The sequence below is a fragment of the Prionailurus viverrinus genome, chromosome B2 (genome assembly GCF_022837055.1).
Source record: "Prionailurus viverrinus isolate Anna chromosome B2, UM_Priviv_1.0, whole genome shotgun sequence".
Classification (NCBI taxonomy): Eukaryota; Metazoa; Chordata; class Mammalia; order Carnivora; family Felidae; genus Prionailurus; species Prionailurus viverrinus.
Window position 1 is genome coordinate 110,858,159 of NC_062565.1, and position 12,086 is coordinate 110,870,244.

The following is a 12,086-nucleotide window of genomic DNA, read 5'->3' on the forward strand; positions in this document are numbered from 1 at the left end:
AAAGTTCTCTTCTGCAATGTCAATTGCTCTGCTCTAGTTCACTGCTGACTTCAAAGAGTGTTGCACAAAAACCTACTGAGAGGGTCAATGTGTTTATAAACCCACTCATGGCTCACAGGAGAACTTAAATAGTTGGAAAGGAGAAGATGAAAAAGATGCAGAAAGGCAACAGGCTTTACTTACGTTAAAATTTTGTCTAGGGCTGCAACTAAAAAGGAGAATCATGGATAAGATGCATCTAATCCAAGAAACCCAGACAAATGTTAATGCTAAAGAGTATATTTCAATTGTTCAGATATTTTAAATGAAAGCATACGATTTTTTGTTGTTATTTTCTCCTTTAGGGTTTCTGGACCCAATTTCAATGTGGGGAGGGTGTCTCCCACCACAACACCAAGCAATTCTAGGACACCAGTAGGGTGTCCAAGGTTTCAACACAATTCTGACACTATCTACCTGAAGATAGCATCACATTCCACAGGTTAAGGGCTCAGTCTTACAAGATTATTCTCCACCCCTTACTTCAGATAGTTGCAAACCCCAGGCTGTTACCTGTACTTCTGGATTGGAGGTTCCAATGACCTCCTCCGTAGGTTCTTTTAATTTTCCAGAGTGACTCACAGAACTCAGGGAAACATGTTTAGCAGTTTATTACAGATAGGATAAAGGATATAAATCAACAACCAGATGCAGAGATATTATAGGATGAGGTATGGGGAAAGCATGAGGAGCTTCCCTGACCTCTCCAGGCACCTTTGTGTGTTCACCAACCTGGAAGTTTTCCCAACCCTGTCCTTTTGGGTTTTTATGGAGGTTTCAGTGCACAGTCATGACTGACTAAGTCATTGGCATTGGCTGATTCGAACTCCAAGTCCTATCCTTCCCTGGAAGTCTGGGAAACTGAAACTTACAACCCTCAAATGACATGATCGGTGCCAAAATAAGACTGTCTTGATGATTACAGCTTTGTAGTAGAGGCTATAGTCTGGGATTGTGATGCTTCCTGCTTTGGTTTTCTTCTTCAATATTGCTCTGGCTATTCGGGGTCTTTTGTGGTTCCATACAAATTTCAGGATTGTTTGTTCTAGCTTTGAGAAGAATGCTGGTGCAATTTTGATTGGAATTGCATTGAATGTGTAGATTGCTTTGGGTAGTATTGACATTTTAACAATATTTATTCTTCCAATCCATGAGCATGGAACATTTTTCCATTTCTTTATGTCTTCTTCAATTTCCTTCATAAGCTTTCTATAGTTTTCAGCATACAAATCTTTTACATCTTTGGTTAGATTTATTCCTAGGTATTTTATGGAGTATCCAATAGAAAAAAGACAGTCTCTTTAGCAAATGGTGCTGGGAGAACTGGATAGCAGCATGCAAAGGAATGAAACTAGACCACTTTCTTACACCATACACAAAAATAAACTCAAAATGGATGAAAGACCTGAATGTGAGACAGGAAGCCATCAAAATCCTCGAGGAGAAAGCAGGCAACAACCTCTTTGACCTCAGCCATAGCAATTTCTTACCTGACATATTTCCAAAGGCAAGGGAATTAAAAGCAAAAATGAACTATTGGGACATCAAGATAAAAAGCTTTTGCATTGCAAAGGAAACAGTCAACAAAACCAAAAGGCAACCAAGGGAATGGGACAAGACATTAGCAAATGACACGTGGGATAAAGGGCTAGTATCCAAAATCTATAAAAAACTCACCAAACTCCACACCCGAGAAACAAATAACCCAGAAATGGGCAGAAAACATGAATAGACACTTTTCCAGAGAAGACATCCAGATGGCCAACAGACACATGAAAAAATGCTCAATGTCACTCTTCATCAGGGAAATAGAAATCAAAGCCACACTGAGGTACCACCTCACACCGGTCAGAGTGGCTAAAATGAACAACTCAGGAAACTATAGATGCTGGTGAAATGGGAACTTTCTAGCACTGTTGGTGGGAATGCAAACTGGTGCAGCCTCTCTGGAAAATAGTGTGGAGGTTCCTCAAAAAATAGAACTACCCTATGACCCAGCAAGTGCTAGGAATTTACCCAAGGGATACAGGAGTGCTGATACATAGGGGCACATGTACCTCAATGTTTATAGCAGCACTTTCAACAATAGCCAAATTATGGAAAGAGCCTACGTGTCCATCAACTGATGAATGGATAAAGAAGATGTGGTTTATATATACAATGGAATACCACTTAGCAATGAGAAACAATGAAATCATGCCGTTTGCAGCAACGTGGATGGAACTTGAGGGTGTTATGCTAAGTGAAATAAGTCAGTCAGAGAAAGATACCATATGTTTTCACTCATAGGTGGATCTTGAGAAACTTAACAGTAGACCTTGGGGGTAGGGAAGGAGAAAAAAAAACTTACAAACAGAGAGGGAGGAAGGCAAACCGTAAGAGACTCTTAAATACAGAGAACAAACAGGGTTGATGGGGGCTGGGGGAGAGTGGAAAATGGGTGATGGGCATTGAGGAGGACACTTGTTGGGATGAGCACTGGGTGCTGTATGGAAGCCAATTTGACGATAAATTATTTATATTAAAAACAAACAAACAAACAAACAAACTGGAAATGAAAATTTAAAAAAATGACATGGTTTTCCTGGCTATCAGCTCACTGTCCTTAGGTTACCTGAGAGCTTCCCCAAAGTCACCTCATTAACATAACAAAAGATAAGATACCTTTATCACCCTTATCACAGGAAAGGTTTTATCACTTATCACTCCAAAGGTTTTAGGAGCTGTGAACCAGAAACCATGGAGGACGATGAGAAATATATTTTGGTTGCCATTCATCTGAATGACCAAAATATATTATTTCTTATAAATCACAATATCATATTTGCCTTAGATTTATGGGATAATGTTAATTTTTACAGCTTTTCTAACTCCTGTACAGTATAAGGAAACTTTTAGAAAGGTGGGGGGGAGGTTGCAATTGAATTAAGTGTAAATTCTCAATTTCCAAGGAGATTTTTTTGAGATGGCATTCAAGTCCATGCCCCAGGAACATCTCAGAAGCTTCCCTTTTTAGATGACTCTACCCATCTTAACTTCCATGAGCGATACTTGAGTTATGTTAGAATTTGCCTCAAATCAAAAAAGACCCAACTCATTTTATAAGATAACTTAGGATTCAACATAGTTATCTACAGTTAATGAGTAATTCAGGACCATAATACATAATATTTACTGTGAATAATATAATAAGTATCATGTAAATGTTATTGCACATCTGATAAAAATGTACGTTTTCTAATATAATAGAAAATCCCAGAGGCACCTGGCTCGGCCAATCAGTAGAGTATGTGACTCTTGATCTCATGATGGTGAGTTCAAGCCCTATGGTGGGTGGAGAACTTACTTAAAAACAGGGACAGAGAGAAAATTCTAGAGACACTGAGATCCCCTGGGTTAGTAGTTATTAATTTAAAAAAAAATTTTTTTTCAACGTTTATTTATTTTTGGGACAGAGAGAGACAGAGCATGAACGGGGGAGGGGCAGAGAGAGAGGGAGACACAGAATCAGAAACAGGCTCCAGGCTCTGAGCCATCAGCCCAGAGCCTGACGCGGGGCTCGAACTCACGGACCGTGAGATCGTGACCTGGCTGAAGTCGGACGCTTAACCGACTGCGTCACCCAGGCGCCCCAGAAGTTATTAATTTTTTTAATTATGATGATCATCTAATCTTAAAGATCTCATCTCTGATTTTATGAATCTGTACACAAAAGCAATACATATAAACGTATATTAAAATGTTTTAACTATTTCTTAAATATGCTGTTAAAAATAAAACTAATTTGAACAAATAAATTATCACATACTGGTGAAAGGTCATCCTATTGAAGAAGAATAGTTGGTGTTTTCATGTGTGTTTGTGTGTGTGTGTGTGTGTGTGTGTGTGTGTGTGTATAAAATTATGGTTGAATAGAAAAGGGTCGATTGACTTACTTATATATTTATATAAAAATATTTATTGAATGCCTACTCTGGGCCAAGAATGTTTCAGTCCTGTACCAGTGAATGGCTCCATGGTTAGGAATTTTATTTTTATTGTTTCTAAAACATTGTCTATTTACTGGAAGAAGTTGGAAAATTCCATATATTCTATTATGGAATATAAGAACTTTATGCTTACAGTTTAATTAGGAGACTTAATACAGATGAAAGTATTTTAATGGCATGCCAAGAGCTTAAGAAAATACTAGTTTTCTTTTAATTTAACATTGCTATACTCCCCAAACACACGACATATGTTTGAACAAATTGATCAGAGATGGAAAAAATTCACCACTAGGTCTTCATAAGTAGATTATTTGTGAACAGGAGTTTGGGGAAATTAAATAACATTGTTTAGGAGTAAGAAGTAGTGAAAATAAGCATATCACCTACACCAATTATGAATGTTGGACTGCAGAAGCCAGTCACAGGGACTGGCAAGTTGACTAGCTTATCTGGAAAAGGATTTGGTTGGGAAATGATAAGAATTGAAGTGAGATGGAGATGGGTGGGTAAGGTGTTCTCACTGGGCTGAAGAGTTTGGATTGAATAAGAAAGCCAATTCAGTTTATAGAGTTTTAGAGCAGGACAATCTTTTGATCTTATAGCGTCTCTTTCCCTTCAGAGAAAACTGACTTTAGCAAGAATATTCACAATTAATGGCCTTACTACTTGGGATCAGAGCACAAGGTTTCCTGTTTTCAGTGGTGTTTTTTTTTTTTTTAAATGTTTGGTTTTTTTTTTTTTTCATATACTCTGCTACTCTGTGAAATGATGCCCCATTGACTAGAAGCAGGAGAAACATATGAATGTAATGATAATTTGGAATACTTTGTTAGAATATTTCTATTTTAAATTCTAAAAGGAGAGCATCCTCTTCCTCTTCGCTCTACCTCTCACTCTATAGCCTCAGATGAATGGATCACCAACCTTGATGATGTGGGTCTGTGATGATATCTTTTCTTCCACACCACAGAAGCAGAGTCACCACTGGCCAACTCAGGCTTTACTCCCTTCTGCCAAAGGCCACTATGTCATCCAAACTTGGTCTCAAGGCAACTTCCTTCAAGGTCACTCAAAGATGGCTGCTCCTCTGATCTGCAGATCTTGGCCCAGTTATGTTGCTGCCCCCACTGGCACAACATGGGACCTTCTCACTGTCATCATCCAGAAACAATAGGTGGAACATTTGAAGGAATTTATGGCTTCTGTTCTATTATAAGCAGAAGAGTGTGACTGTATTTAAGGGGAGCTCCATTGGACTTTGGTAGCTACTCAACCATTTCTCAGAGTGCCTGTTGTTTGGAGGAAGAGGATGAGGTTGGCACAGAACGGTTTCAACATTTCTTTCTTCCTTCTTTTTTTAGTTTTTTAAATTTTTTACTTTTTTTATTAAAAAATTTTTTTTAATGTTTATTTATTTTTGAAAGAGAGAGAGGGTGGAGATGGAACAGAGAGAGGGAGACACAGAATCTGAAGCAGACTCCAGGCTGTGAGCTGTCAGCACAGAGCCCGATGCAGGGCTTGAACTCACAAACTGCAAGATGATGACCTGAGGCAAAGCCAGACGCTTAACTGACTGAGCCACCCAGGTGCCCCTTTCTTCCTTCTTTAGGAGTTTTTAAGATTGTTCTTTATAAGTCATGATTTGGAAAGCTAGTTCAGCATCTGATACAGATTCACAAGGTCATTCCTCCAACCTTTCTAAATCTTGTATTTTCAGGGAGAGATGTGGTCATCCTGTAGACTCTCTTTTAGTACCAGGGAACCACATATGTCCTCCAGAATGGAAGATGGCTGAAGAGGAGGAGTGGAAGATTCCATTTGCTCAATTCTCTATAACCAGATGGGACACTGTCCCAGGTACAGGACTCCTCTCCTCAGTGCATTTTGTCCCCAAGGACAGATAGTCACTCCTGGGGACGTAAAGTCTCTCTAGGCAATTTTAATCTTTTGGTTTCATATGTATTAAATTTCATGGTTGGAAAGCTTTAGAAACATTGATAAGCTTCACATTATTATAGATATCCTGGTTTTCTAAATAGACCTGAAAAGCTATCAGCTGCCAGTGTCATCCAGACTGGCTATTCGTATAGCCTCAGCCAACCTCACTTTAGTAGACTGAATGCTAGTCTCCAAAAAGATATGTCTAAGTCCTAACCCCAATACTTGTGAATGTAACCTTATTTGGAAAAAGGGTCTTTGAAGATGTAACTAAGATCAGGAGCTCCAGACGAGATTATTCTGGATTAACCGGGTAAAGTATTTCATAAGAGAAAAGTGAAGACCACAGAGAAGAAAAACAGAGAATATTCTTGAAGGTGGAGGTAGAGATTGAAGTTATGCAGCTACAAGCCAAGGAGCACCAATGATCACCTATAGCCACTAAGAGCTAAGGAGGCAAAAAGGGGTCTCCCCTAGAGCCTTCAGAGGGAGCACTGCCCTGCCAACACCTTGATTTCAAACTTTGGCTTCCACAACTGTGAGAAAATAAAATTCTGCTGGTTCAAGTCACCAAGTTTGCAGAGATGTGTTATAGCAGCCCTAGGAAACTAGCCTCTGGAAACATGGAGCAGTCTGATGGGGACTGCTGTGTGCCTCTCCTGCCCGCATCTCAGCTGGCCTGGCCCTGAAGAGAGCCCAAGTGGATGTCACTTGAAACCCTACAACTACACAGCTTCCTCCACCATTCTTGGCTTTCCCTCACAATACCACCTCCTGATTCAGTCTCTCCCATACTTTAATTCTCAGAGGGATTGTACTGCTTCTTCCTTCTCTGTACTCCAATTTCTTCACTTCCCCCAAAGAGGACTGGCTGCATAATTTGGGGGAACCATTGCAAAATGAAAATGTGGGGTCACTTTAAAACTAGGAATTTCAAGACAAGAACAGAAGAGTTGTAAGGGAATCACGGAGCTGTCTTCTCTTTTTCCTTCTTCTTCTCCTTCTTCTTCTTTTTGATGTTTATTTATTTATTTTGAAATAGAGATCCCCCAGGGAAGGGGAAGAGAGGGAGGGCAAGAGAAAGAATCCCAAGCAGAGATTCTGGCAGTGAAGAGCCTGACTTGGGACTCGAACCCACAAACTGTGAGATCACGACTTGAGCCGAAACCAAGAGTCAGATGCTTAACTGACTGAGCCACCCAGGTGCCCCAGGGCCTTTTTAGAATAGAGCCCTGTGCTACTCACAGGCTGGATACTTGTGAGGCCAGCTCTGCCTCCTAAATGTATCCACCCTGACCTTGCAGAGTCTTTGTTCAATACTGATAAATTCCACTACCTTGGTAACTTCTTCACACTATGCTTTATCCATTTTCTTGCTTTATGTGAAAATCAACTTTCTTCTGAGAATAGTTTCCCATAGATCTTCTTTCCTCAGGATAAAATGCTTATTGTTTAACTTCCTAGAGCCATGGAAGGCAGCATTGATATCCTTGTAGCTCCCCAGTATTGATTTTGAACAGCGGACCACCTCTTATATCAGCCCTTGATCTGTTTAGCCCCTTGCTTCCTGTATATGTACCTTCTGCCCCAACTCTGCACAGTCATCCACTTGGCTTCAGATCATTCCACCACATTCATGGAAATCTTTGGTATATGACTCACTCTCATGGCTTCTCTTATTTGTTGGTGGCTTCAGTGTCCATGTGAAAGGCCTTTCCAGTACCTTAGTCTCCAACTTCTTCATCTTCATTCTATGTCAGCCAACCTCACCCACTTTTCTTCCATAAACCATGTCATCACTACTATTAGAACTTTCAAGAAACCTATCCCACCTTGACTATAGCTTATTTTTCTCCCTCATTTGATTTATATCTGTAGCTCCTTAACTTCTTTTTCTCTCCTTTTTTTTTTTTTTTCAACGTTTATTTATTTTTGGGACAGAGAGAGACAGAGCATGAACGGGGGAGGGGCAGAGAGAGAGGGAGACACAGAATCGGAAACAGGCTCCAGGCTCTGAGCCATCAGCCCAGAGCCTGACGCGGGGTTCGAACTCACGGACCGCGAGATCGTGACCTGGCTGAAGTCGGACGCTTAACCGACTGCGCCACCCAGGCGCCCCTCTCTCCTTTTTTTTTTTTATGTCTCTACCTATTCTCCTATGTAGTATTACATTAATCTCATGGCTCTGTCCTTCACCTGCTCTCTTAGTAATGGTAGCCAAGTTTTCTCCTAGTTTTTCCATCAGACCACTTGGTAAAGCCCCACAGTTGATTAAACTTTCTGCATTAAGAATCATACATTTTACAAAAATTCACACAACCGTGTGCAACTACTACCACCACCAGTTCCTGGACTCAAAAGTACTCCTTTGGATTTATGGTCAGGTTCTCTCTACCATTCTTAGCAACAGTTACTGCAAACCTTTAGGCTGTTTACCTGATGGCATCATCTCCCTTACTTTCCTATAGAAGTGAGAGACTATCAAAATCTTCAATCTATTCTAAGTAGACAAAAGCATTCTACAGTGGTTTCTTAAGTCATTATTTTGTCTTAATTGAAGGAAGTGAAATTACATTTTTTCATTAAAAAACTGCTTTTAAGCACTTGTTTTGTGCTACTCTAGCCACTGAAGATAGAGTGTTCATGGACATACATTCAAGTGATTCTGATTATTTCAAATATGTAATTTAAAAGTATATCAGTAAAGACTAATGATATTATCAAATTTAACCCAAAATACAAGGCTAACAAAACAAATTTTGTGAGTACAAGGTATATAGTTGCAGAATCATAAAAATCCGATCATCATAGTATGACTCAAATATTTAAACATTTTAGTATCATTCTCTATTATAGGCTATCTCAAATGAATAGGACTCAGAATAATTTGCCTTAATAATAATATTTATAATATATTTGGTATACAAATATTTTTGATAATGTCAATAAGTTTTGAAGTTACACTAAAAATATCAATCTCAATTCCTTTAATTAATGTTTGAACAACCACACAAGTAACTATGTTCTTAGAAGATAAAACATACAGGATCGACATTTAGAAAAATCATAAGCTTTATTAACAGATCTTAAGTTTAGAAAAGTTGATCAACCTTAAAGGCAGAAAAACCTAAGTTCAAAAACTGATTTGCAGTCTTAGCTATTTCACTTTATTCAAACCTTGTCTAACCTCGCTGGACCTCGGTTTGCTAAATGAAAATAGTGATGATTATTACTACATTGTGGGGGTAAGAATATTAAGTAACTTAAAGGGCCTGATTGTAGCACCATTAGTTGGTATTTTAAATCAAATATTTGACTGATTATAATTTTGTATCTCACATAGCCTTTGCCTAAAAAGGGAATTTAGAAGTAGTTATTAGTGAAGCAGGTATCATAGGCCTTGGTTAGGGAGCCAGAGCAGAATGCCAATGCGAATATTGGTATTAAGATTTTAAGCACTAAAAACGACTTTCAGGAAAACAGAGGCGATCTCAGGACTTTAATGAGGACAAACCAGAGAATCGTATCTTAATTTTTTCAGCACTATTGTCATCCATTTAATATGGCTTTCTTTAAAAAAAAATTTTTTTTTAATGTTTTATTTTATTTTTGAGACAGAGACAGAGCATGAGCGGGGGAGGGTTAGAGAGAGAGGGAGACACAGAATCCGAAGCAGGCTCCAGGTAACATGGCTTTCAAAGGACACAATGAAACCCTAATAAGGACCTAATTTTCCTTGTGAGAACCTGAAAACGAAACTGGATATGGCATTGTTATCTATTTTTCTTTGCCTAAAAGTTGTTGGCATTGCATGTTCCTTCCCAATCTGTTAAAATAATCTGCTAATAAACACGAAGACCCAGATTCTGGGTGCAGATAAGAAAACTATGCACATTCCTACCTTCTCCAAACAGTCACGAGTAGATCAAAACGCAACCTTAGGACTCTTGGAGAATACATCCCCCCGGGCGCACACGATGGGTCGAACCGACAAGTTGTAGCGTCTGGGAACTGGGAGAGTGGCGAAATTCCTGCACTCACATCAAGCGAATTCCTAACACAACCTGAGCAATCACCCAGGAGGACAGAGTGGCAGGAGGGTAGAACAGAGGTTCTGTGATCACTGACGAGTTTTGTTAACACGCTTGCAGGAGAGTCCTGCGCGGGGCGCCAACAGGGAAGAGCCACTGTCGCTCTTCCCCGCGAGCCTCACGGCGCCCAGAGCTCCACTGCACGCGGATACCGAGGAGGGTGTGTGCGTGGCGGGGAGGCTGGGTGGGGGGGGGAGCGCTCTGCGCCGGGGGCGGGTCCAGCCTGTCGCTCCCTCCGCCCCCCGAGTCACTGCCACCTTCTGGCTGCGCCCCAGCCCAGCAGCTCAGAGGCGTCCGCATCGCAGTGGACGGGAAAGGCGGCAGGGAGCTGGAGCCCGCGTCGCAGCTCTCGGCCACAGGGAGGCTGGGCGAACCCGCGCGCGAGGACACCTGGCCCAGGCTCAGCGCGGAGCTCTGCGCGCGGCTGGTACGTACCAGGTGGAGGGATAGCGGGCGTGAGCGTGGCTGGTGCGAAGGAGGGAGGGAAAGGACTTGGGGAGTCGGGGGAGACTGAGTGAGGGAAGATGTGGTAAGTGCAACTCTTTCCCATTTTCCACTCAGTCTGCACAGGCACGGGGGAATTCAAAGCAGGTGCCCGGTGTGCTAGAGCGGCCACATCATTAGTATGCAAACTGAGGTACTGTCTGGGTGCAAGGGGGAGCTTAGGTCAACAGGCATAACCTGGGAGGTTTGGTTACGTGTTTTTTGCCGAGTCTGCCCTGAAGGTGGACATTAGTGACCTCCTGTCCTGAGTTGTTGAGCCCTTAGCCTCTCTCGCCGGCAATGCCACGTCGTTTTCCTTGGGCTGCGCGTTCCCAGCCCCAGGCAGCTGCTGGCGGCCACCGGAAAAGCAGAGAGACGCGAGTTCTAACCCGCTCTGCCAGCGTCAGGCTCTGTGGCTTTAGCCAACTCACCTCATCTCACCTCACTAGTCTCCGTTCATTCTTTGACAAAATACGGGACTGATTAGACCGGATGATCCGGAGGTTTCCCCGAGCCTAGGACTCCTGCCCGGGAGTTCGCAGGGGCTTAGGAGATGGAGGGCGTGGATCCTGCTTGCTGCTGCTGTAATCCCTTGGGGAAGCACCTGAAAGTGTCTTCTGGGGGAGATGGCCCGTCTGCCTCTGCTGGCTCCCTGCAGAATAAGGCTGAGACTGACCCTCCAGTCCCATCTTCGTAGAATTCATCCCAGGGAGCGCAACTGAACTCGGTTCCTTTGGAAAACGTTTAGCATGAGCGGGGTAAAAGGGAAACACACTTAACCCTCCAGCCCCCACCTCACTCCACACTACCCCCTCCAAAAAAACAAAACAAAACAAAAAAAACCCCTCAGTTATTACTAGTCGGAGTCTGTGCAGGACAGAAAGTAGAAATCTGAGCCCGGAGACCACTTAAATATCCACTTAGAAAAAAATCAAAAAGTAAAAACACAACGGTTTGTATACTGAAAAAGAATTGGGTAAGAATTACTGTGAGCATTACATCTTTCTTTATGTACATGTAGATTCAAAATCTGTCTCTCCACTTTGTCTCTTCACAAGATGCCTTTCTTCATATCGGCGTTTCTACACATTAAAAAAAAAATCCTTCTGAGATTTAATATTCAGAAAGCTCAGAATTTGGGTTGTTAAAATGAGATCTGATGGCCATAAAGCTCACAGAAAGTCCTGTAACGGGGTAGATTGTGGATCGAGGTTGGTTACGCCAACATTTTGAAAACCTTTTTTGTTTCCTACTGATATGATCCATACTAGAATGCCCCTCTGTAGATACTACTCAAAAGCGTTCATTTTCGGGGCGCCTGGGTGGCGCAGTCGGTTAAGCGTCGGACTTTAGCCAGGTCACGATCTCGCGGTCCGTGAGTTCGAGCCCCGCGTCAGGCTCTGGGCTGATGGCTCAGAGCCTGGAGCCTGTTTCCGATTCTGTGTCTCCCTCTCTCTCTGCCCCTCCCCCGTTCATGCTCTGTCTCTCTCTGTCCCCAAAATAAATAAAAGTTGAAAAAAAAACCAAAAAAACAAAAACAAAACAC

At 41.8% G+C, this 12,086-nt stretch overlaps 1 protein-coding gene across 10 annotated transcripts in view; it reads left to right on the forward strand.

The window, feature by feature from the left end:
* Window positions 1-12,086, forward strand: part of PKIB (cAMP-dependent protein kinase inhibitor beta) — a 179,912-nt gene that overhangs the window by 64,445 nt on the left and 103,381 nt on the right. For 2 of the 10 annotated variants that reach the window (XM_047857727.1, XM_047857733.1), the window contains exon 1: window positions 10,354-10,484. The exons of 6 other annotated variants lie outside the window; for them this stretch is intronic. The gene's annotated coding sequence lies outside the window, so the exon portion shown is untranslated. Of the gene's footprint in view, window positions 1-10,336; window positions 10,485-12,086 lie in introns of those variants that run through there. 2 more of the 10 variants (XM_047857737.1, XM_047857726.1) reach the window with 2 other exon arrangements.